Consider the following 25,593-nt stretch of genomic DNA (forward strand, 5'->3'; position numbering starts at 1 on the left):
CACTGCTATCGTTAGTATTATGGTGGAAGGATTGCAGGATATGTTTGACCATCGTAAATGAGTAAATATACTCAACGTTTCACTCGCACGAGTGACGGGCATCTTCAGGAATTGGTGATCAAGTGATACCATGCTGAGAAACTTGTACAGTGATACCTCGGGTGTAATGGAGATAATTCGTTCCGGAATCACGTGCTAGTCGAAACGTGATTTCCTGTAGGTTTTATGGATAATCATTTTATTCGCTCGTTCCAGGTATTGCCCAAAATTTGAAGACTAATTTTTTAAAACACCAAAAGACCGCTATAAAAAGGTAAGAACTAGTGGTTGGCTAAAATGAACAGTTTTAAAATTGTATAAATGAAAATTTACAGAAATATGAAATATTTAAGAGATTTTACCCCACTGTGTTCCCCGCAACCAACACCAGCTTTACTCTAATAGTTAGTTGCAGACTACTAGTAGTCCAGCTATTTAGTTGTAGCTGAGTAGAACAACCCAGCCGAGTTCGTAGGATTCCATTCATTTGTTATTTGGGCAGCTTATTTCTGTGGCTGATAAATGCAGATGGTAAAGATAAGCTCCTAGAATATCTAGAGTGACTGTTCAGTTTGACGCTAAGATTCTTGCAAAAGAACGTGTGCTTCGAAAAAAGGGGTTAATATTTTTTTTTCCAATGCATTTTCTATTAGCCGAATCTCTCATTTTACATGAAATGGTTCAAAACAGAAAAAGAAGTGGAGGTTCATATGGAAAAAGATTCCGAGGTGAACATGATTTAATAACGCTCGAGTGACTAATTCTGATGATGATTGGCGCCAAAATTCAGCTCACGACGCAGCTCTTTTAGGTTAGTGGGTGCACCCATTTCGACAAAACTGTGTTATCGGATCCGTATTCGTTATCCGAGAACAGCATATGAACGTATAAAACAAGCTTGTGCCTTGATATATGCTGGTGTTTCTTCTAATATTTTTTCCAGCGATTTTTTGATTCAAATATCTCAGCTAATATTGCATTTAGCAGCATGGAATTTTTTTTGTTGGGCTCAGAAGAAACAGGGCAACAACAATTGCTAGTTAGAGAAAAGGGGGGGGGAAGCATGCTATAAAAAATTTAATTTTGTACTCGGTACATATATATGATCTATAATAAAAGAAATGACATACTAAAATGGGCAAGTTATTTGAACACTTTTTCTAATTAAAATTATGTTTCTATAACCAACGGTTCACGAGTTATTTGAGCTGAAACTGACCAAAGTTTTTGTCTTGTATACACAGTCCTGGTATTATAACACTTTATTTAATATTTAACGTTGGGTGTAATTACCTATTTACTGTAGCCAAACAATCCGAAATCTTGCAACGAAAATGTCTGAATTGCAATTTTGCCTTGACGGCAGACTGAATCTCGAAATATGATGTGATTCAAGAAGACGTCAAAAAAGCAAATCCTGAGAAACTTCAGGATTTTAGTGATAACTATATAAAATACCCGACGCTTCCTGGGTTTTTTCTATACATCAGCATCAAAGCAGTGACAAACCATTGTAAAGGAATAAACATATGTAAAAGGCATTGTTTGAGAACCACGGTGTAATCTTATACGTTTTATATATAGGGATTATCTGTATAATCTTTACCGCACACCAACTCCAGTCATATATCGCCATATGGCAATGTTCAACTAGTAGAGTTGGGTGGGATATGAAGTCGTCATCTATCGGTGGCCGCCCCAGGCTCAACCGGTAAAAAACTTTCGCTGTTGTTCTTTTGGCTGGGTTCTAACCAATGGACTATGATGGTAATCTTCATAGCGGAAGACGAGCATCTTATCTCTGCGCCACTCGGGCGTCGCGGTGTAACCAAAGTAAACATTCCAAAAGCCATTACTAAGGCCGAGAAACAATTGTTACCCAATAGCTTTTATTTACCATTTTCGGGCATTTGCCTGGCTTTGAAGAACTTTTAAAGTAGCTAATTGTTCAATTCTTAGGTCCTGTTTAGTATATATGAAAAACCTAGCGAAGATCGGTATGAAAAATTGCAGATTTGTATTGAGAATATACAGAGATAGAGACACACACACACAGAAAAAAAAAATCAATTATATATATACTGCTATATATATAAGCTTTTATGAAGAAACATAGTTTTTTTTTTTATCTGAAAATAACATTTAGTATATGGCAACAATTAAAAATTGATGAAAAATCACAACGTTGAAGGTAGATGATGAGAAAAAATAAGCATTTGCATCAATTCATCTTCGTATTAGTTTGTATTTATATCCTGTGTAGTTACGTTACTCATCTTCCATGTGTTTCGTCTTAGTCAAATATTTTTGAAATTACGACCATGTAAGGTGCCTCCCCCAATGTTATCTGTTTATGGACTATTTCAACACCAACATATATGAATTTTGTTCCCACACATTTTTCTGAAAGCTTTGTTTGTGACGGGCTTGGTTCTGAAATGAATAGACTGAAATTGTTTGGACTTATTTTTGATTCCTGAAGACGTATTTCAGGTGAAGCGTAGTATACAAAAACGTATGAATAATTCATGCATGCCCAAGAAAATATTGGCAGTTATTCTCACCTTTCAAATATGTAAGATACTAAGTTTGCAATTTCCTAGATACATGGGATATTTTTCATAGTTTTAAGAAAAGCAGCAACACATGCATACCTGCGTCAAACCAAAAATGTAGGATGGACACAAGGAATATATATTTTTGTAAAAAAATAGACCCAGTATAATGTGGGATGAGGGGGAAGAAAAGAGCAAACCTTATTCTCTAAAGTATTCCGCATTAATGTTTTCTGAATAGTTTTAAATTATTAAAAAATTACAGGTCTACTCAGTTTCGAGATATATCTCCAAGCAGCGTTTGTCAATACGCATCTAAATGCGTGATTTACGCATGAAAATTTAATTTTACTCCTCCAAATTTCGTCGCGGAGTAAAAATACTCTTCATTTAATCCTCCTACAATTCAGGTAAATTTTTCTTTAATAGTCATTTCTCACTGATAAAAAAATAGCCCTCTTTCTGCAAAATAATTATTCCTTATAATTTGGAAGAGGAGTGAAATTACTCTTCCAAATTATTTTTCGGATAACACTGTCTCCAAGTGTTATCCTTGGTCGTATTTTACTTATATAAATACAACCATTTCGTATTAGCTGTGAGCTTCATTCGAACGTCATGAAGTTGCTGAAGAGCATTTTATGCTATTTTAACAGTTTGTGGACATTGGATATGTGAAAATACGAACGAGAATGCTTTGACTTTATGGTTTTTAATCCTTTGTCTGTGGGTTCTGACCATTGCTGTCATAGTGAAGGAGTTTGAGTTGAATTTGCCTTGACAGAAGCTGTCTGTAGACACCAGATCAGATGGATGGTGAAATATTCTTGGATATTATAAATGTTTAGTCCAATCAGAAGATTTTAAGCCATTTTGCTTTGAAACTTGTAACTACAACCCGTGGCAAAAGGTGTTCGATCACACTCAAACACACTACAAATGGTACGTTTAAAACGCAAAAAAAATAGTTTTTCTTCCAGTGAAAATTTTTGGTAAAATCAACCATTCTAAATATGAAATAAATGAAAAAAACAAATTTATTCTAATGCGATCTTGAAAACCATTTTATGAACTACTACTGAAGGATTCGAATCCGTTACTGAACCCGTAAACAGGCAACACTCGGAAAAAAGTGTCACAGTTCTAAACACAGCAGCTCAAATTTTCAGTGGCCGGAGCTCTTTAACGAATTTGTATTTTAATTTATTCATTTTTCTATTTAAAGTAGCTATTTTCTAAAAATGGTCAGTGGGCCATAGCAAAAAGCTCGGAAGGCCACATTTGAACCGCGGACCCCTGGTGTAGGAGATACTGACAAACATAAGTCGTCTCTTATTTTTGTGTCACTCAGATTTCTGTCCAGAGACCCCCAAATACGGTTTTAAGACGTATTACGTTAGAAAAATAAATCAATAAAACTTCAAGATTTTTATTATTTTCGATTACAAAAAAGTCTCAGAAATTCCTGTAATTCGTATCAAATTCGAACGAAGTATTTTCGATCATGTTTTTCTCTTACAGTTCTGAATCAAACTCGCAATGCTTTTATATAAAAGGAAAAAAACCTTTAGATGTTTGACGTTTTCTCGTAACGTTTCCGATTTCAAGTCAATAGACATAATGGAGGTGATTTCTTTCATGGCTCTTCGTAAAATTCTTATACGACATATATAGGGACATAGAAAAACTAACGAAGTGAAACTACTAGATATATTTCTAGGTATCTATGTATGGGAAAAGATGATTCATAATTTATACTTTCCCTTGAAAACAGACATGTGGAATAGAAATCGTTTCTGATTTTCAATAGAGTACGATTTGAATGATGTAGATTATAAAATCAGGGTAGGGGGTTAGACTTCCGTGAGGAATCTGTGATTATTTTATACTTGCAACGATTTGTACAAAATGAGACTTAACTCTGAAGATGGCTGTATTTTCTTTTAAAAATCAAGTCGGGATTTGTTAAATTTGCCTTTCAGAGTCGATATGATGGTTTTAAAGACCAGCCTCTGGACAAAAAAAAAATTGGGGTAGGCTGTGTCATGGACACGGCTGCAAAGTTTTGACGTAAATACGTTTTTTGTGCCTTGAATTGTGTGGCTGGTACTTGAATAATGAAATTATGTCATTATCATCGGCTTTGTCTTCGGAATAGCTAACAAACGATACCAATGTCGTCTATTTTCGTTGTGAACTGCTCGAGATATGGCCTGGTGCCTAGACGGGAAGAGATATTAAAACCGGGGTAATATCATTGAATTTGTCTTTGCAATGTGCATCTGATGATACCATCGCTTTTAACTTGGGTTGCGTATTCCTGAGATATGAACGTTTAAAGAATTTCGTCACGAAACTTTTTGCGAATGTTCCCAGTATCGTCAGATGATTTAAAATACGTATTCATGTCAAAAAATGGTTAAAACTCTGCATATTGCAAAAACTCGCATATTTCCACAGTATACGCCACACTCGCCACTCTGTATATTGCCAAATAATAGCTCGAATATCTTATTACTGTAACAGATAACGAATAACACGCAACAAAAAGACCAACAATCAACTAAAAAATTAGGTCGTGTTTTACATTTTGAAAATGTGTGTGTGTGTGTGTGAATCGAATTATATATATTTTTCTAAAAAGTTGCAATCAAAAATATAATGTCAAAGTTCTGCGTTCTAGTGTGTTTTCATTTTTTTTATTTGGAATTTTTATGTTACTTATCCTGTAGAGAGATATAACCAATTTACAGTGAAAATACATTCACGGTTCTCGAAAATGCATAACATGAAACCCAATTATTTTATTTAAAGCTTACGTTTCGCAGTCAAACTCGAATATAACGACCTCTACACAACGACAATACCTCGGCTTTAATGCTTGATTTCAATGTTAATGAATCTTGCTTATAACTCTGATGAAAACGTAATGAACTGGGATAAGGACATTGGTGTAAGGACACATTTTTGGTCATTTTGATTTCGTTTCCCAAGAAATTCCTAGAAAATTCCCGAAGGAATGCCCAGTTTTTTCGCGGAGCTTGCTTTAATTCAAATACTAGGGTAATACTAATAAAAAAATAATCAAGGATGAAGATAATTTGTATAATTGATAGATTATATGACATAAGAATATAATTATAAGTACAAAAATTCTCGCATATTCGTCATCTAAGACTTTTTGTTGTAAAACAATTTTGCATTCCTTGCAGATTTACTGTAGCTCTTTATTTTAAGACAAGATTTCTAATTTGTAGGCAATAATTGAGGTTTCACCAGAAATTAGCGGCATTTTTGGCATGAATTGGGGATGCCAAGTGATCCCCGTATTTTTTTTCGATTAAAATATGGTCATCCTAAAAATAGTGAAATAATAGAGTCTGAGTATATTTTTCATATTTAAAATGTCAACATCGGTTGTAACGAAACCTCGGTTACAGCGACAGGATTAAAAAAAAATCGTCTATATCGTTATAACTGAGTTTGACTGTATATAAAACATGTACGCAACATTGCAAGTTGCTTGTTTTAAATCTCAAAGTTTAATCGATGTATTTTATGAAAATAGTTTATTTTTTATTTTTATTGTCTTTGAGAATTATTCAACTTTACATTGAAATATTCTCTTATACGTTTTACGACTCTCTCTCTTTGGAATATATTTTGGAAATACAGTCGATGAAATTTCCTTGGTGAATACCATTCTTTAACTTCGCTGAAAATTGAATAAATTGGTAAAATAGCGAGCGTGATGAAAATAAGTGACAAGACAAAATCCTTAAAGATAATTTTACTTTCCTGAAACTGCAGCAGTCGGTGCCACTGGTTATTTCCTAGTCGTACTTATATATGCAAAGGATCTATTCCTGAATGTATATTTTTCCTAGACGTAGGAACCGGGTAGCGCAGGGATAGGCAAAAAGATGTCACGTGTCGGTTTTTCTGAAGCAGCTTTCATTGACACAAATCCCTTCTGTCAATTTTCATTTTTCCTCATGTTTGTTGGCATCGCATCTCTTCACGAACGATTTACTAAAAAGTAAACATTTCTGAGCTATACCATAAAAAAAGAAGAAAGAACCCCCCCCCCCCTATGAAAAACATATTTTTCTGAATTTTTTGATCATGTTACCAAGAGCCAATTTCTGTTGGAAGATATTTTCCCTTAGAATAGAATTTTTTTCTTTGAGTTATTGTTATCATGGCATAAAAATAAAGATGGTACGAAAGTTTACAGTTGAGTAAGTAGATTGAAATATCGATTCACGGGATTTTCTCAAGAAAACAGGAACTTGAAATGACATATTTTTCAGATATTCGTGTTTTACACGATAGCGTATAAAGCTGCTCAATAAATTTCTCACGGAGCACTAGCACGAAACAAAATGTATGTTTTTATTATTTGTTTAACATTTCAACAAATGGAGTTACATCAATTATCTCAGTATAATGTGGTAACATTACCTACATCAATCTGTTAAGTTTGTTAACACTTACAATCTTTGAACAAACAGATAGCTTCTGTTAGCACCCATCATATAGAATCGCACTCATCATATTTTGTTTGAAATCATAGTTTGTATTTCAATTTTGATATTCTTATTGTTTTCAGTGAATCGTCATCATCGGAACGTAAAATTTTTTCCTCACAGATATGTATTAATTTGCTGATCTGATACGTGGAAAACTGTTAAACAATAACCATTGACTCATCTTTTGCATTATACCAATAAAACAGGAACTTAAACCAACATATTTTTCAGATATTAATGTTGTACGAAACAGCGTATAAAGTTGTTCAATAAATTTCTCATGGAGCACTAGTACGAAACACAATGTATACAACTTCATTATCTGTCTAACATTTCAACAAATGCGAAATTTCAATCATTTTGAATGCGAATCAATCAAGTTTTATTTTGCGCTTATTCAAAGTTTACCATTCTAACTACATTAAACTAAAGTCTGTTTTAACGAGTACACAGGTGGTAACGAAAATCACGCTATAACGACTGACTTGCAAGTCAAATAGCTAATGTTAATGATACACACCATATTTGGTTGTAGCGAGTTGAAAATTAGGAAGCATTCTCTATAACGTTAAAAGAATTCGCAAAAATACTAGTTTTTCTTTTTATCCAAGGATTAGACACGATGACTCTCATTATGACATCTTGCGCCTCGTAAAAGTTATTCTGAAGGGTACTTCGAACAAAGAATGGACACAGAAAAAAAAAATCTAAATTATTTTAACTCCCTCTTACTATTTTTGGGTTTCCATATTATACACGTGAATAATGCTATGATATTATTCGATTTTTGTCTCTCCCAGTGACTAAGAGATCACTGGACGAGAGAACTTGTTGTTTGAAGTCGTTTTCGAATGATTGAAAAAATCGTGCTAAAAAACCTTTTCGATTAGCAGCCATGGAAGTGAGCAGCTTTATAATAATCGAGACTTTTAATTGTTCAGTTGGTAGACTAAATCACTTCAATAATATGAAATTCTATGCAAAAAAAAAAATATCTTGAAGAATTAACCGCCGTGAGACAAAAAATCGATTTCACGTCTAGTGTTCTGCCTTCACTAATGTTAGCACAAAGCGATCTAAAAGACTAAACTGAACAAACGGAGCACGACCAGGCCCTGCTGCATTAGCGATGTAAGCTTAGTGTCCCGGAAGATGCGGTCGTGCCGGAAAAAGTTCCTGTCGGTAGTAGGGTCGGGGGTAAACAAGGGAACAGGAGAAAGAAAACAGAAAAAAAAGGAGAGGGGGAAAAAAAAGTACGTAACAAAAAAGGATAACAATTAAACTATATACATAAAACATCACAGAGTCCTGCGAAACTTAGTCCAAAATGATATCAGCAACGCGGAGGGAGCCCCGCGAGCACACAATATGGGGGAAGAAGCTGCGGCAGAGTCAATACCGCTTTTGTAGGGTGCCCTCTGCACATGTCAAGGGGTAAGCATGAAATGTGTACTGGAATCCAGCGACATCTAGTTCACGAGTGTTAAGAATCCGTTGTTCATGAGAGCTCGTAAGATATATTGGTTAATATCCCCTGTTGTCTTGCGTGCAGGGTCACCTGACTTGGCTGCACGGGTTTTGTCTCTATTTGGCCTGGTTCATCCTATTCGTCCACTCATATGCGGGGTCTTGCGGCTGGGCTGCCATGGGTATTGTCCCCATCACAAGTGGGCTAACGATCTAAAAGATAAATTATAGGTAAATTATAGGTAAATTATAGATATAAATTACATATAAATTACCTATAAATTACATATAAATTACATATAAATTATAGATATAAATTATAGATATAAATTATAGATATAAATTATAGATATAAATTATAGATATAAATTATAGATAAATTATAGATATAAATTATAGATATAAATTATAGATATTCTTAAAACATTTCCCTAAACGATTATAGCAGATCTCCGAGAAAATAATACAAAAGGTGAGATATTCAATAATTATTGTTTAATGTCAGACCAGCAAACGAATGAACAGTTTTGAGAAAAAAGTTTACATGCTAAAGATGACGACTCACTGAAAACAATAAGATTATTAAAATTGAAATACAGGGTGGTTATAAATAAACTGACACTACTCAGACGTATGTAGCGCCCAATCCGATGGAGGTATTTTAAAGAAACTTGGTATATAGAACAGATAGACCATGGGAAAAAGAAAGATATAATAAAAAGAGTAGTTCAATTTGTGACCACCAGGTGAAAAGTGGCGTGCCTTGGAGTGGTCGGAGTAGTGTCAGTTTAATTATACTGATACTACTCCGACCTATGTAGTGCTCGTATTTGATTGAAACTTGGTATATAAGTTATTTGGACCATGCGTAAAAGATAACTGTCACAAAAATGCTTTTTGTCTGGTAGTCACAAATTGAACTACTTTTTTTATTGAATCTTTAATCTTAATCTTTAATCTTAAAATATAAGTACATTGTGATAATTGGTCATCAATACCAATATCAATATCATATACTAATTATAATTGATGTACTCTGTATAAAAAAGGCTATCAGATTCGATATTCGTGGTCTGTTTCGTTATCTGTTAAACATCGATCGCATAAGATACTTCTTCACCAAACACCAACTCCGGCCATATCATTATATTGCAATTTACTGCCATTAATGAGATGGGTTGGAAATGAAGGCACTCAAGGTGGTCGCCTCAAGTTCGATTAGGGAACATATCTTATCTATATCCTCCCTCGGGTTCGAACCCAGGACCGTGACATAGCATAAGATACTGTCACCACAATCCAATTAATGTTCATCCTGATTATGAGTAAGGGCAAATTTTTTTTTTACACGTCAACGTGTTATCATCACGTCGTAACATGCGTGCATCACGCACGTCAGTTATTTCTTTTTCGGTCAAAAAGAAGTTCTAATATACTCTGTTGCATCTACATGCAAGCCTCAGGAAAAATTGTTTTGATCTGGGGTTGTTTCTAGTGTCCTATACTAGAATCATGGAATAAAATGAAGTCGCGCTGAGTATTTTATTACGCTTGATGACCTTATTTATGCACCGATAGATATTTTTCTCTCTGAAGGCGAGGACATATTTCAGAATGACGATGGCAAAATACATTTGTCTGGAGCAGCAAACGAGCACTCCAGTAAAGTCTGTGGAGTCCATTGACTCTACCTGGATCCACTACGAATCTTGGTGAAATATCGATACATATATGGCTAAAAATAAGTGCTGAGATATTGCATGGCGAGTTCTGTTGCTTCTTTTTCTGCCTGCTGTTGTAACTTGTGTGTGTGTGTACCTCTCAGATTTTTATTCAAATGATGTAATATTTAAAATCCTTTGCACTTATTTAACCACATCTGATGTTTTTGATCTCCTCAGAAGTAGCGATCAAACCAACCCCGAACCATTCTCACCTGAGCTTTCCTTAGTATCAAAATCCGACGTTAACGTATCCCAAACACATACATTTATTCCAAGGATTTATTTACAAATACTTTACAATAGGATATACAAAGAATTTGTTTCAATATTAACAATCGAAATACAAATTGAATTACGATCCGTAACTCCGAGAACAGCAAACTGAATTTGCAAACCATTAAATCTCACCTTAGGAGTAAACAATACTTCCGATCTATCTGCAAATGCGTGTTGTAGTTTATATCACCCTCTGTTTATTCAGTTGAATATTATGGTTATTTTGATAAGACGAGCAGAAATATTTTCTATCTGAACGTTATAAATGTACCCAGGCCTGAAAAAAAATAACGTAATGTAATATTTTTTTCCAGCGCAATCATTATTATTTATCAAAAAAGTCACAAATGATAAGTTATCAACCTCCAATTGAAAACATACACAAAGCTGGCTTGAAACTCTTAACTTAATTTTTGATCTTGATTTCAACCTGATCAGTGAACTAACTTACTGGCAATTCAAAAAGCATAGGACGAGATTGTAACTCCATTTAATATGAATGATAAACGGGAATTCTCGAATGAATATCTCCTATAGATTTGTTGAAAAAAGACTATCTCCATTACTATTTAATAGGAAAACTGCATAAAAAATTCCTATGGAGAAATAAGTCACAGATTCTTTTTCAATCTGTTCTTTGTTTATTTAAATCCCTCCTTGTTTATTTAAATCACACCGGTATTTAGAAACACCACTGAAATTGCGTAATCATCAAATCACTTCACTCTCGAAAGAAACGGGAATAAAGAAAACAAGAGAGGTCTGTTCATCTCTTCGCAAAATACGCGAAAATCCAGGGTCCAAATGCCGCCGATACATCCAACATCGAGCCGTAAAATGCCCGCGATCTTTGAGTAATACTGACAAAAATTAACCAACTTCATAACGATCAAAGTCTGGGCCTGGAGATTTTTTCAAATTTAGACACTCACTTGCAAATGATGAACTTCATCAGCCATAGCTGTAAACTTAGGTCCTGATTACGCCTCACATCCTATAGAATAAACATTGGAAATACCTATACAGGGTGTTTTGTTAATGGACCGACAAACTGAGAGGGTTGATAGTAGGCATCAAGAGGAACAAAAATTGCAATGGAACATGGTGTCACAAACCACGTTGAGAGGGTGAAAATCACGAAAAACTCATGCCGGCTCCGAGTCCAGAGGAGACTAAAGGTGGATGTCAGTTAGCCGCTGAATGGGGGGGGGGGGGGTCACCCTAAATCAATCGTTTATGCGACGCCTGTGGACACACCGGACGATCTCATAGAGTGAATTGTCGTCGATGCGGCAGGCATCAAAAGCATACCTGGTATCTTTGAGCGCGTCCTGGGGGTGGGGGGAATCGTTTTTACGTCGTTGTAGACTGTGCAATGACGTCAGCGGCTGCCACCACCAACACAACTCTTGTAATAATTAATCAAATAAATGCTTTTGTATTTGTAGTTATTATTGTACTTTTTGTCGTTCCAGCGTGACGTCGAAACCTGCATGCATTTTTCGCGATTTTCATCCACTCAACGTGGTTTGTGACGCCGTGTTCCATTGCAATTTCTGTTCCTCTTGATGCCTAGTAATAACTCTCAGAGTTTGTCGTCCATTAACAGAACACCCTGTATATATAACTATATATATAAATATATATTAACTAAATATTATGTATAATATAACTAATAAATATAAGCAACTAAAATAAATGCGTAAATAATAACTGGAAAGGGGGACGGACGGAATTGCTACACCTTTCATGAAAATCAAAAATTTGCGTTGTTTTGATTATTTATTTTACTTTTATTAGAAAAAACGTATTTGTATTACAATCACACTTGCAGCACTATAAGGTATGGAGTTGAGTTGCTTGAATCAGTTTTCAAATTGTTTTTAACTCTAAATAAATTTCCAAAATTAGCAATTTTGCTTGGTAGGGTCGGTATATGGGCACTTTCGATCGGTATATCGGCACTTCTGACATTTTCCCCGAATTTTTCAAGAAAATATTCGGCAAATTGTTCTGAAATTTCTGTCATTTAAACCCTATGCTTGTACTCACAATTTCCTCACAAAATTTACTCACAAGTGCATTTAATAGATTGGTAAAAAAATTAATAAGAGAAAAGGGTTTTTTATCAACCCTGTATGATAGAAAACTGCTAATGATTTGTAACTTTCACAAAATATTGTATTAACTTCATGCAATACTTAAATACATTTTTGTGAGAACAGCACGTATATTCAAGGAGAAATAAATCATTTCTACAAAAAAAAAAAAAGTGTTTTTTGCTTATAGCATGGAGAGTTTTCCACCAATTTTTATGAAATTTACAGACAAATTGGCAATACACATGGTGCATACTGTGTAGGAATTTAGAATGCGACAATTTATTATCTTGCAAGACATGAGCATTTTTGGCGAATGATTTTTTAGCCATAAGTGGCTGAAAATATGTTATATTTTTTCATAATTTGGTTGCCAGATATATAGTGCAATTTATATAAAAATTACAGTTGAATGTCGTGAAAATTCAGAAATATGTAATCGATATCGTGAGCTGTAATTTAAATTACTGGCTGAGAATATACCTGGATGATAAGGAATTTTCCATAAATTGGTATTTCGATTATTTTACGTCATTTGATTATTTCAAAAATAAGCCTTCAACTTTATGGAAATGAGCGCAGACATGTGTCTGATGCTATATAAGAAAAATGCTTGAACATAACAAACGTGTACAGTATGATGCCAAAATGAAGAAACTGCACGAAATAATCAAATGAGATAAAATAATCTAAATACCAATTTGTGGAAAATCCCTTATCATCCACTAACTTAAATTACTGCTCACAATATCGTATATATCTTCCTGAATTTTCCCTACATTCAACTGAAATTTTCATGTAAGTTGCATGCATTTAGCAACCAAATTGTGAAAAAATGAAACACATATTCCTTGCGCTTGCAATAAAATTTATTTAGTAAAGAAATACTCATATCGCATTGAATAAAGAATTATCAAATTTTACATTTCTGTACATGGTATTTCATGTGTAGTGCCAGATTTTCTACGAATTTCATAAAAGGTGGTTGAAAATCTCCGCATATTACACGCAAAAAACCTGCGATGAAAATTAGAATTTTTATGAGAGAAAAACGTTTATATCTCCTTAAATATACGTGTTATTCTCATAAAAATACACACAAATATTGCACAAAGTTAGTTAAATATTCTGTGAAAGTTACAAATCATTTGCGGTTTTATATCATACGGGGTTGATAAATTTTTTTTTCATTTAATTTTTTGTCGTTCTCCTAAATGCACTCGTGACTGAATTTTTAATGGAAATTGTGTGAGTACAAGCATAGGATTCACGTGACCAAAATTTCAGAACGATTTTCCCAGTATTTTTCTAGAGATTCGAAAAAATTTCGAGACTCCAAAAAGGACAGACTTTTGGGAATATAAAGTGATCCTGGCACACCGGATCATATGAAAAACAAAACACGATATAGAATAATTTCAAATAGACATTCAATGATGAGCGCACTTGCGCTAAAAATTAAAATTGGACAAATTTATTTCACAAGGCAACGCAACTCGCATGGCAGGCAGGAATAACAAAATCGAATCTTCAAGCATCGAAACCTCATGCTAGTTCAGGGTGAAACGTAAAGTGTGATAAAATAAGCTCGTTTCAGCTCAAAGAACTCGAAAACCGTTGGTTATAGAAACATATTTCCAATTATAAAAAGTATTCAAATAATTTAAATAATTTTAGATATGCCACTTATTTTACCCCAAAAAATTTAATTTTTAAACGGTCCCCCTGCCACATAACTTCCAATTAGGAAGTTGTTGTTCCATCACTCTTCAGCCCAATAAAAAAATTCCATGTTTCTAAGTGCAATGTTCGCCGAGATATTGCTCAATAAAAGTTAAGCGGGAATCTCAGAATTTATAAAAGTTTTAATACTTTGCACTTTAGGGAAATCTTTCGAATTTTCGTGCTATTTTTTTCTCAAGTTTATCCTCATTATAGGCTTTTTTCCCTCACTTTCAGTGATTTTTGAATTCGAATTTCTCGGCTAATATTGTGTTTTAAAACATGGACTTTTTTGCTGGGCTCACAAGTGACAGAACAATAACTTTCTTCTTGGAAGTTGAAGGACAGAGGACCGTATAAAAACAAATTATATTTTGTACCTCGGTACATATCTCTCTGAATAAAAATATTTGCATATGTAAAATGGGTACGTTAGCTAGATCTTTTTCTAATTGAAATTACAGGGTGTCCAATAAATTCGTAAATAATTTGAAAATTCATAAAAATTGAAGGAACTGTTATATTTCAATGGGGTTTACAAAAAAGTTATTCTCACAAAAAAGGATTTTTTTAGTGCAGAAAAAAAAACTTGGTTCACATTTTTGTCGATAGACAGCGCTGTACGAGAGCAAATCAATAGGAAATAAAACCATAGTCCTATAAAACGCAGGGTGTACGATAAACACAGCTCATTTCTGAATTTACTGTCACTCGGACTTATATACGGTTTTCATTGTGATGATGACATTAGTGGATAATGCACCATTGGTGAACTTTTTTACCTCAGCCCCGAATCTCCAGCTGAAGCTTTATGAGCGTTTAGGACACAGAAGAGATTGCAGAACAGTTCAGCTCTAAAATTTTGTAATTTGCTTTCCTCTATCAACAAAAATTTAAACTAATTTTTTTTACCAAAAAAACTCTCTTCGTGAGAATAACTTTTTCGCAAACCGCATTCAAATATATCTAATCCTTTAACATTTTCATGAATTTTTAAACATATTCGAACTTATGGGACACCCGGTATGTTTCTATAACTAACAGTTAAAAAGGCAAAGGGGGCATATACGGACTTAACAATGCACCCTGTGCTTATACACATAACACGGCGATGTGCAAAAATGTTGACATCACGAAAAATCAACATGAACAATAATTGGAACTTGGTGACAATCCTGAATGTACCAAACGGAATTTTATGTCAGTTTATCTGTTCATACCAAAAGGGACAAGGAAAAATAACCCCTAAAGGAAATAAACGACGGTAATTTGGTACAAAACCCCAAAAACACGACAGAAATATTCAGGGTCTCAAAAAAAAAAAAAACAAAAAAAACCCACCATTTTTTCGTATTATTTATTATCAACAATGCTTATCTTTGGTGTTCTTAGCACCAAGAATGCTAAATGCATTTTTGATGCATTTAGCATCTAATCGGCTTTATTTTTTTAGAAATGAAAAATGAAAAAGTGGAAAAAAAATGGTGAAAAATGTATCAATTAGTTAAACAGCAGGATAATTAATTTTTCTCATACAAAATCACGTCATCGTGTTAGCGAAAAGAGAAATGATATGACATACTCTTCAACCGTGTGAAACAGCGAATTAATTAATGGTTTGAAAAAAATGTTCGGTCATCACATTTAAGACACTTTAAAAAAATTATTCAGAATTTTTTTTATAAATTTAACTAAATCAGATCGAAAAGAAAAAATTGAATAAGTTTATAAACAAAACGCTGCAGAAATAATTTAATTTTTTGCTCAGCAAAATTTTTAGCTATGTTTTCTTCTGGATACCTCAAAAATATTTATTTTCAGTCAAGTTTTAATTCTGATTTTGATGAAAAAAGCCTTGCTGTAAAGATTTTCTTTTTAAGCTGAATAAAAACGAAAGATATTTTACTATCCTATATGTTACAGTGTTATACACATATGCAGAATGGCCCATAAATTCGTAAGTACTTCAAAAATTCACAAAATTTTGAGGAATTGGTATATTTGATCGCCGTTTGCGAAAAAGTTATTCTCACGAAAGGGGATTTTTTGTAGTATAGAAAAAAGTAGTTTCAACTTTTTTGGAGATATGCAAATCAGTCCTATAAAATGCAGGGTATGCGATTAACAGTTCATATCCGAATTTTCCTGTTACTGGCACTTGCATAAGGTTTTCATTGTGATGTTGACATTGGTGTCGCCATCAACCATTTTCAATCCACTGATGGATGAAGGTTTCTTCTAAATTTTTCCATTTTACTCTTTTCTGATGCTTTTGTCATCCAGTTGACTCCGGCCACTTTTTGGGAGCTCGTCAATACATCTTGTTTGGGGACCCCTTCTCGGACGTTTAGCACTACGAAGGAGGGAATACCTATCAAGAATACTTAAGGTCCATCTTTTATCTTGTCTTCTTGCAATATGTCTAGCCTAAACATGTCTATTTTAAACGTTCAATACTTTCCATGATATCATATACCTTTGTGCGGATTCTTATCCAAGTGATTCGTTTTCCGTCTCTCCTTGTGACGCCTAACATACATCTTTCCCATGCTCCTAGGTGTTGTCTGTAGCCTTTGTATCGTCTTTCTTGTGAATGTCCATGTTTTAGCTCCGTAAGTCAGTGCTGGTAGCACACACTGGTTAAAAACTTTTCTTTTCAGGCATAATGGCATGTGGTTGTTTAGAATTACACAAGTTTTGCCAAAAGTGCTTCATCCGATCCAGATTCTTCTGTTTATTTCATTCATGATTCTGTTGTCCATGGTAATTTCTTGTCCCAGGTATACATAGTTCTTCTTCTTCTATCTCTGTGTTGTTGGGCAGGATCTTCTTTTCCTTTCCTCTTTCTTTCAACAGCACATTGACATTGATGTATAAATCTCGAATGGTGAAATTGTTTTACCTCAGCCATGAATCACCGGCTGAAACTTTACGAACGTCTCGGACACAGAAGAGATTGAAGAAATACTCACGTCCAGTCACAATTCGTGTTAGCACCTGAGTGGTGCAGTGGTAAGATGCTCGTCATCAATGCCGGTCAGGGTCTACGGGTTCGATCCAGGGGTAGAACATAGAAAACTAGTTCTTTACTCACCGAGCCTGGGGCAACCACCGAATCCGTGCCACCGATAGACAGCGCCTTCTTTGTCCACCTAACACCAAATACAAATACAAATACAATGCCACAACAGGCAAAATGCCCCGTCTATCCACTTCACAAACTGCCTTTTGATGATAATTTCCAACATTTTCGAGAGGGAGCTCGTCAAACTCACTGGACGATAATTGGACACAGCTTCTCTACTACCCTTCTTAAATATCGGAACAACATTAGCAAGTTTCCAATCCCTTGGAACGATACCCTCAGCAACACTACTCCTGTATATCTGTGCGACTGGACCCAACAATTCATTAGCACATTCCCTGAGGACCCTGGGATAGATATCATCTGGTCCTGGTGCTTTACTTGCACATACATTTCTTAGAAGATTTAGGACCTCCACGTCTTCTACTTGAATATCGTTGAGGGTTTTATTACCCCATGCAACACCCGTATATCGAATATCATTATCTCCATTAAAAACCGACGCGAAAAAGTCATTGAAAGCATTACACATGCCTACATTGCTCTCTTACCTAGAGCCTCCTATCGAGAGGGGTCCACCGGCCCCTTACATCCATTATTGACATATCGAAAAAATGATTTTGGGTCAGAGCCAATGTTATCTGCCAACCTAGATTCAACTTCCTTTTTACTATCCCTTATCGCTTTCTTCAACAGTCTCCTTTTATCAGTAAACAATGATAGGTCACCTCGTCCACTTTTATAGTCTCTGAGTGCTCTTTTCTTTTCAAGATAAAGATTCCGCACGTTGTCCGTAAACCATAGAGGGTACGATGTACACACACACTTTTTTCGAACAAAGGGTATGACGTCGTACAAAACAGAGGACAGCTTCGTACTAAATTCAACCCATTGATTTACCACCGCTACTGATTCAAACCGGTCTTTGAAAACTTCCGCTACCCTTCCTCTCAAAACATCAAAGTTAGTTCTCCGAAAACAAGGAACCAGGCTTTTGTTATCAACCTTACCCAAGGAAAAGTTACAGTGACTATACGATGATCACTAGAAGAAAACTCTTCCCCCACCGAAACATGTTCAACTAGATCCTCAGAACTAGTAAGAACTAAATCCAAAATAGCAGTACCCCTAGTGGCTTCTGATACATGCTGATACAAAAAATTTTCGAGCACCAACTTACGAAAGCCTCTTTCATACTGATCTCTAGATGAAAGGTTCTCCCAATCAATACCTGGGTAATTGAAATCCCCTAGTATGAGAACTTTCTTACGCTTACACATGTAGGAAATTTCATCATGCAATTTGGCGATGTAGTTTTGATCCCTATTTGGTGGATTGTAACAAACCCCAACAATAAGTTTATGACGTCTTTTGTTCTCAAGCTCAACCCATATAGTTTCAATATCATTTCTCTGCACGTTACACTCTCTAGCCTTCAAACAGGATTTCACGTATATCAACACTCCACCCCCCTTTCCTATCAGATCTATTTCTCAAAAAAGTATCGTATCCCGAGATGTGTAAGAAAGATTCATCCCCATCGTTTGCCCAAGATTCTGTAATGGCTATAAGATCCAGGCCCTCCACAACTCTCATAGTTTCTAAAAAATCTTTCTTATTACCCAAGTTCCTGGCATTAATTAGCACACATTTTAATTTACCCGGTGATTTATTGTCAATCGAGAAGTCATTCAAGTCAGTGGTGGGTAATTCCCCGTCAGTACTGTTGTGATTATCATTAACTAACCTGCATTCCCGACTACGTGGTCTGGGAGTAAAAAACCTAACCTAAGACTATCATAAACCTCCCAGACCCCCCTTTTATTTAGATGGATCCCATCTGAACGAAGCCACCTATCAGTAAATGCGGGAAGCTCAAGTGCTTGACCCCAAGTGAGGAGCAAATGCCCTTCAGGCCTATATTGAATTGTTGGATCCTACTCCTATACCCTCTACTGCCCCTTGGCAGCACTGGAATCACTGCCACATCTGAACCCTCCTCCCTAGCGGATAATAGTAAATCCCGGTACTCTGACAGAGACTCACTAATATTCGCTCCTACCTGATTCGTTCCCACCCACAGAATCACCCGCAAGGGCAACTTTCGGCGATGAAAAACGTCTCGAGCGTTGCCAATCTTCCCCCCAGGAAGACAACAGCACTCGAAACCCCGAAAATCCCTACACACTCGGTTCCTAAGTTCCCTAACCATAGAATCGCCGATGATTAAACCCCTATCACTATCCCCCTCTACCTCATCCACGACCACCCATTCGCCCTCTAAACTGTCGTTGTTCGTGGAGATGGCTGTAAATTTCCGTATGGCGATATGACCAGAGTTGGTGGGCAGTATAGTAGTAGGCACAATTTGTGCAGTGCCTCTATCGACGAATATTTGAACAACATTTTTTTTTGTGCAAAAAAAAAAAAAAAACCCTCTACGTGAGAATAGCTTTTCTGCAAACCACATTCAAATACACCAATTCCTTCTAGTCTATGAATTTTTAAACTATTCACGAATTTATGGGACACCCTTTGATTTAAAAAAGATCTTTCTTCATGATTACACATATTAAGGAAACCTTCCGAGCATTTGAGTTCTCTTTTCCGCCCAACGATTTAGTAATTCTAGACGAAGAAATACAGAGAGAAAGAGAGATCAAAGGTTCGAAATTCTACGTACCTACATAAATGAGGGTGAATTCTTTTAGTGTCGATTCTCTTCGGTATTATACTATTCTCTTAGAAGATAGATGTTTGGAACAGACGTAGCAAAATTTAATATAATCCAGAGTAAGTAGTGCAAACATTGGTCAAAAACTTATAAAAAAACTTGTAAAATTTCTGAATATACAGGCTGGGCGAAAAGCTCTGGATACATTTTTAAAAATTAATAAAAAATTCAACCAATTGACATAAAAATGTGTAGTTTACACTAATATACTTATCATAATCTCTAGATATAAATCGAAAGAAATTTTTCAAAATTTCCCTCTCAGATGGAGGTGAGTTATTTTGAACGTGACATAATAAATAAAATGAAACACAAACAATGCATAATTAATGTTTCTTTCGATTTGCGGTGCATAAAATTGACACATTTAAATGTGAAAACCTTTTGTAACTTAGGATAGATCAGAACCAGAGTTTCTCAAACTTTTTGCTCTACCGCTCTCTTCTTGTTCGTAATCATCGCCAATTTAAAAAAAAAACAACAGAAACATAAAAAAACAACAACTCTAAGCCATGATAAGCATTTTCAGGCAAACCACGCACTTTTATGTAAATAGGTTGATTTTCTAATAATTTTTAAAATGTGTCCAAAACTTTTCCCTCACCCTGTATATATATTTTTCAATTTTATAAAAAATGAAGCAATTACACCTCAATAAAACTTCTAATAAACGACGTTGAAGTTATAAGTTACTCGACGTCATTTTACGTAAATATTGACCAGTGACTATCAATGACCAGCATAAGTAACGTGGGAATGAAACTTGCGAACTGTCTCTACCATAGCTTCTCTGGATTTTGAGCGCATATGTGTGAACTGTCTTTAAAACTCGCATAACTTTCGAACACAGTTAAGTCTAGAAAACAGACTTTCTGGGTATTCTTCCGAAGGTAACTCAGAAAGTAAAGACCACTGGAAATCCATCTCCAGTCCTCTTGCAATCCGAGCAAGTGTGCTAACCATTACACCATGGGAGACACGACTTTGCTTCCTTGTGGCAGTCACAGTAGCGTGACGTGCTGAATTAGCGACTTGGCAGCAGTCTCCCTTCACTTCAGGAAAGGGCCTCCAGGTGATGACAGTAGAGACAAGTGATTGCGTGAGAGAAAAAGAGCTGAGGATAATCACACCTCTATATAGATAGATAAATTACGAATATTATGCAAAAATACAGTAAAGTGGTTAGATCACCAGCAGAAACCTCCTAGTGAGAGTAAGTTCCTAAAATTCCGGAAATTTGTAAGGGAAAAGTCATTGTAGATGTTTCATACCATCACCCAAAAAATGAGTACGGAACTAATTTTTTCATACATGAGTAGCGCGAAATGATATTTTATTGAAATACGGATTGATTAGACTTGTAGTAAGAAATGGAGTGCTGAGCCCGAATTCCTCGCGTGAGGTTCCAGGATGAAATGCATCTGGTTTGAGATACGGTACGATTCACAAATATTCCCCGAGAGCTCATCTCGTATAGAAATAATTAAATATAATTCATTTCCATTGATAATGAGGTGAGTATTGCGATATAATACTATTCTTTTCATAAGGGAGATTCATCATCTTCTGTTTCGTATGTCGTAATGTACATGGTATGGTTGATCTCTCTGAAGTTCTCAATGACACCCGTGGTATCATGACGATTTTATCAATAAATATATCATGATAGAACATAGAAATAGTTTCCATAATAATTGAAAAATGTAATCTAGTTTTATTTTACTTTTAGAGAGGTTAAATAATGTGCATTTTGTAATTGAGTCAGTAGAATCATCAAGTAGAATCGTTGAATATTCTATTGAATTTTATTTTAAGACGTATAACAAGCATATTTTTTTTTAAAACCAAAGTTTAAAGATAAATATTTATAGAAAAATAAATGACTGATGCGTTCTGACCCTCCTGAGTGCCGTTATCGAAGGTTATAACCAGAATGAAGAAACTGTCAATCTTGACCTTTTTTGACCTGAATTTGTTTTGCAATTAATTTTTTTAAATAAATTTATTACGTCTTTAGGTCAAATAAAATATGAATAGCAAACGTTTTCCCGAGAAATACAATTCTGGAACGATTTCAATTGACGTCGTTACACATTTTTGGAGACATATATTCGACTTATATAATTTTAAATATAAATATATTCCGTATCATTCTCTGATCACATGAGAAATAAAAAATCAATATTGCATGATTCAAATACATAATAAATACCAGCTGTAATTTTCGAAAGTTTCACAAGTAGTCAGCAATTAGAATGACACATGCTTATCAACGCAGGGAATGAAGTTGAGCTCACACAACCGATTGCAATGGAAAAGTAAACCACTGCAATCTATCGGTGGAGAATGGAATTGCTATATGCAATGCTATTCGGTATCATTCGTCACAAAGAATGGTCTGTGAAAGCCAAAAATGTTAGTGATTCCAATTGAATCACTAGGACAGGAAGGGTTAAAATTCTACAACAATGAAACGCTCGTTGCTTTATTATGTCATATATTTCGACTACGGGGTCACCAAATTGGCAACCAAATCCGAACGATCCAATTAGATATTATCTAATTTTTGACTTCAGTTTGTTTATTTTGATATCATATATGTGTGTTATGCTAGAACACTCCTCTTACATAGCATCAGACACGGGTCATTCGCATGATGCTGTGGGCGTATTCTCGAAATAATCACATAACAGAAAATAAACGCATGCCAATTTATGGAAAATCCCTTATTATTCATTTACTTTCAGCAAGTTTCAAAATTACAGCTCACAATATCGCGTATATCTTTCTGAATTCTCACGACATTCAGCTGGAATTTCAACTCAAGTTGCACAATATATCTGGAAATCAAATTATGAAAAATAAAATTTATAATTTTTGCGCATGAGCGATTAAAAACCATTTACTGAAAAAATACTCATATATCTCATTGAATACTAATTTGTCACATGTTAAGTTTCAACACAGTATGTCACATGTATAGTGTCATGTTTTCAGTAAATGTCGTAATAATTGGTTTAGAACTCGTCGTGTTTTAAGTAAAAATCATGCGCTGAAAATCCGAATTTTTATAGAAAACATTTATATTTTCATGAATGTAAGTACTATTCTCACGAAAATGCATAGAAGTATTGCACAAAGTTATCACAATATATTTTAAACTTGCAAGTCATTTGCAGCTTTTTCTAATACAGGGTTGATCCGAAATTTTTTTTTCTTATTAAAATTTTCGTTAGTCCCCTAGTACCAATATAAGGTATATATGACCGAAATTTCAGACGATTCGCACAATATTTTTCTAAAAATTCGACAAAATGTCTAAACACCAAAAAGGACACAGACTTTTTGGAAACATAGTGTACCTAATATAATCGATTTGATGACCCAGATTTATTTTCGGAATAGAGCAACTCACAAATATGAAACTATTTGCGAAATGAGTCATTTCGTAGATCGAAGTATTCAAAGTAACTACTGTATCTGTAATTCACTATTTATCACTATTATTACAGCGAAAAATTCAATTTTGACGTATCCTTTTGTCATCTTGGTCAAGAAAAGAAAGTCATTAAAACACTTTTTACTCAGAAAGAGACTCTGGATGAGAAAACATGTCACGAGCGTTGGTCTATTTATCCATCCTGATTTACTAGATCTGATGGTGGTTGTTAATTTCCTTTCTTTATCTAATTAAAGATCTTCTCTCTGTCCCGCTCTTTATCATTTAAATGTTCCGAATACCACCCGGTTTTTTTTCCTTTGTGTGTAATCTTCAAGTTTCTTCATTGATCTCAGTTTGGATATTTTTTTTTCCTTCAATTATTTCGTTTTCTTTCAATCTAAAGACACACACCATACCATTTCCTGAAGGAAGAGAGGAAAAAAAAAAAAGATTTACTTTTTTGCTTTAAAAACGTCCTGCTGACTCGTCTCTTTGAGGATATAAACTCATTATATTTCTTCTGGAAAAGAAAAATAATCTTCTAGAAGACACGAGAGTCGTGTGTCTTGCGATTCTTCATCGGTCATAGAATCTTAGTTTCTTTTGTTACTTCACGGTCACTATCAGAGGCGTACGCAGTATCGGCTTTTGGGGGGGGGGGAGGCACGAAAATTCTCTTTGCGAGAAATTTTGAGTTACCACCCTTATAAAAAGGCATTTAGATTAACAGAAATTGGTTAATATATCACATAAAGGGTATTTTGTTTCGCTATTTTAATTTTTTAACCGAAGTATTATTTTTGTTTTTATAATTTTTGATCGGCTTCGGGGGGGGGGGGGTCACGGGTTCTCTGAGCACCCCCCTGCTTACGCCTCTGGTCACTATACAGGGTGATTCAAATCGTTTGTCCATAGGACTGTCTCTGCATCCGTTGATTTTAGAAGCAGATTTTTAATTACAAAAAGTTTTCAAATGACATGTGGCTTTTTAAAATGTCTTAATTTATTTCAGGGGTCGTATACATAAAAATAAATATTTCAGGGGTCGTATACATAAAATAAGATCAACTTTTTATACAGTCCCCGTGTGCTTAAAAACCAAATTAGAAACTTTTCGCCCTGTCCTCGTGATATTTGCCGTGATATTTGGAGTCTAATATCGGGGAAAAGGTGGGAAAGAACAGCATACACTAACGAACAATGCTTATTTTCCTCATTTTTATGTTGTTTTTTCCCAACTTTTCACCGATATTTGAATACAAATATCTCAACGGAAATTGCATTTAGAAACAAAGAAATTTCTTTGTTGGTCTCAGAAGAGACGGGACAACAACTCGCTTATTTAAGTTTCTAACGTTTTTTAGCATACGGGGGACTGTATAAAAAATAATTTCTTTTTTTTTTATGCGTACGACCTCCCAAATGAATTAAGAAACCGCATGTCATTTGCATTTTTTTTTTTAACTGAAGTATACTTTGAAAATAATTTGAATCACCCTGTAGATATCCTTCCCTTTGATTTTTTTATTTCAAATACATATACAATGGCCTCAACAGACAAATTGCCCAACGAGGTGGATGAAAAAAGATGCCCATAAAAGACTATTGATGTCAAATATAACTACAAGAAATCGAGTCTTTCTTCATAGCTCAAACCTAGAGCGGGGGTCATGTTTGGTGTTAGTGTTTGTGGTTCTTTGCGGGGTTCGGAGGTCCGGTGACGCGATGCCGGCCGGCGTTCGGCCCGTGGTCTTGGTAACTGGCAGGGCTTTTTTTTTTTTTTTTTTTCAGCACGGCCCAGCCGTAAGGTGACCTGCTTATCTCACAAGGGACAGAGCGGGGGCCATGTTTGGTGTTTGCATAGCTCAAGCCTTGTGTGCCAACAAGAGCACTCTTGTTGCACTCACACTAAGAGAAT

General features: G+C 35.0%; 1 protein-coding gene across 2 annotated transcripts in view; it reads left to right on the forward strand.

The window, feature by feature from the left end:
* LOC149084913 (glutamate receptor 1-like) overlaps positions 1-25,593 on the forward strand; it is a 274,407-nt gene that overhangs the window by 14,861 nt on the left and 233,953 nt on the right. The window lies entirely within an intron of this gene.

Source organism: Pholcus phalangioides, unplaced genomic scaffold (assembly GCF_987345545.1).
Source record: "Pholcus phalangioides strain wild (caught in Gottingen) unplaced genomic scaffold, Ppha-v1.0 ptg000007l_1, whole genome shotgun sequence".
Lineage (NCBI taxonomy): Eukaryota > Metazoa > Arthropoda > Arachnida > Araneae > Pholcidae > Pholcus > Pholcus phalangioides.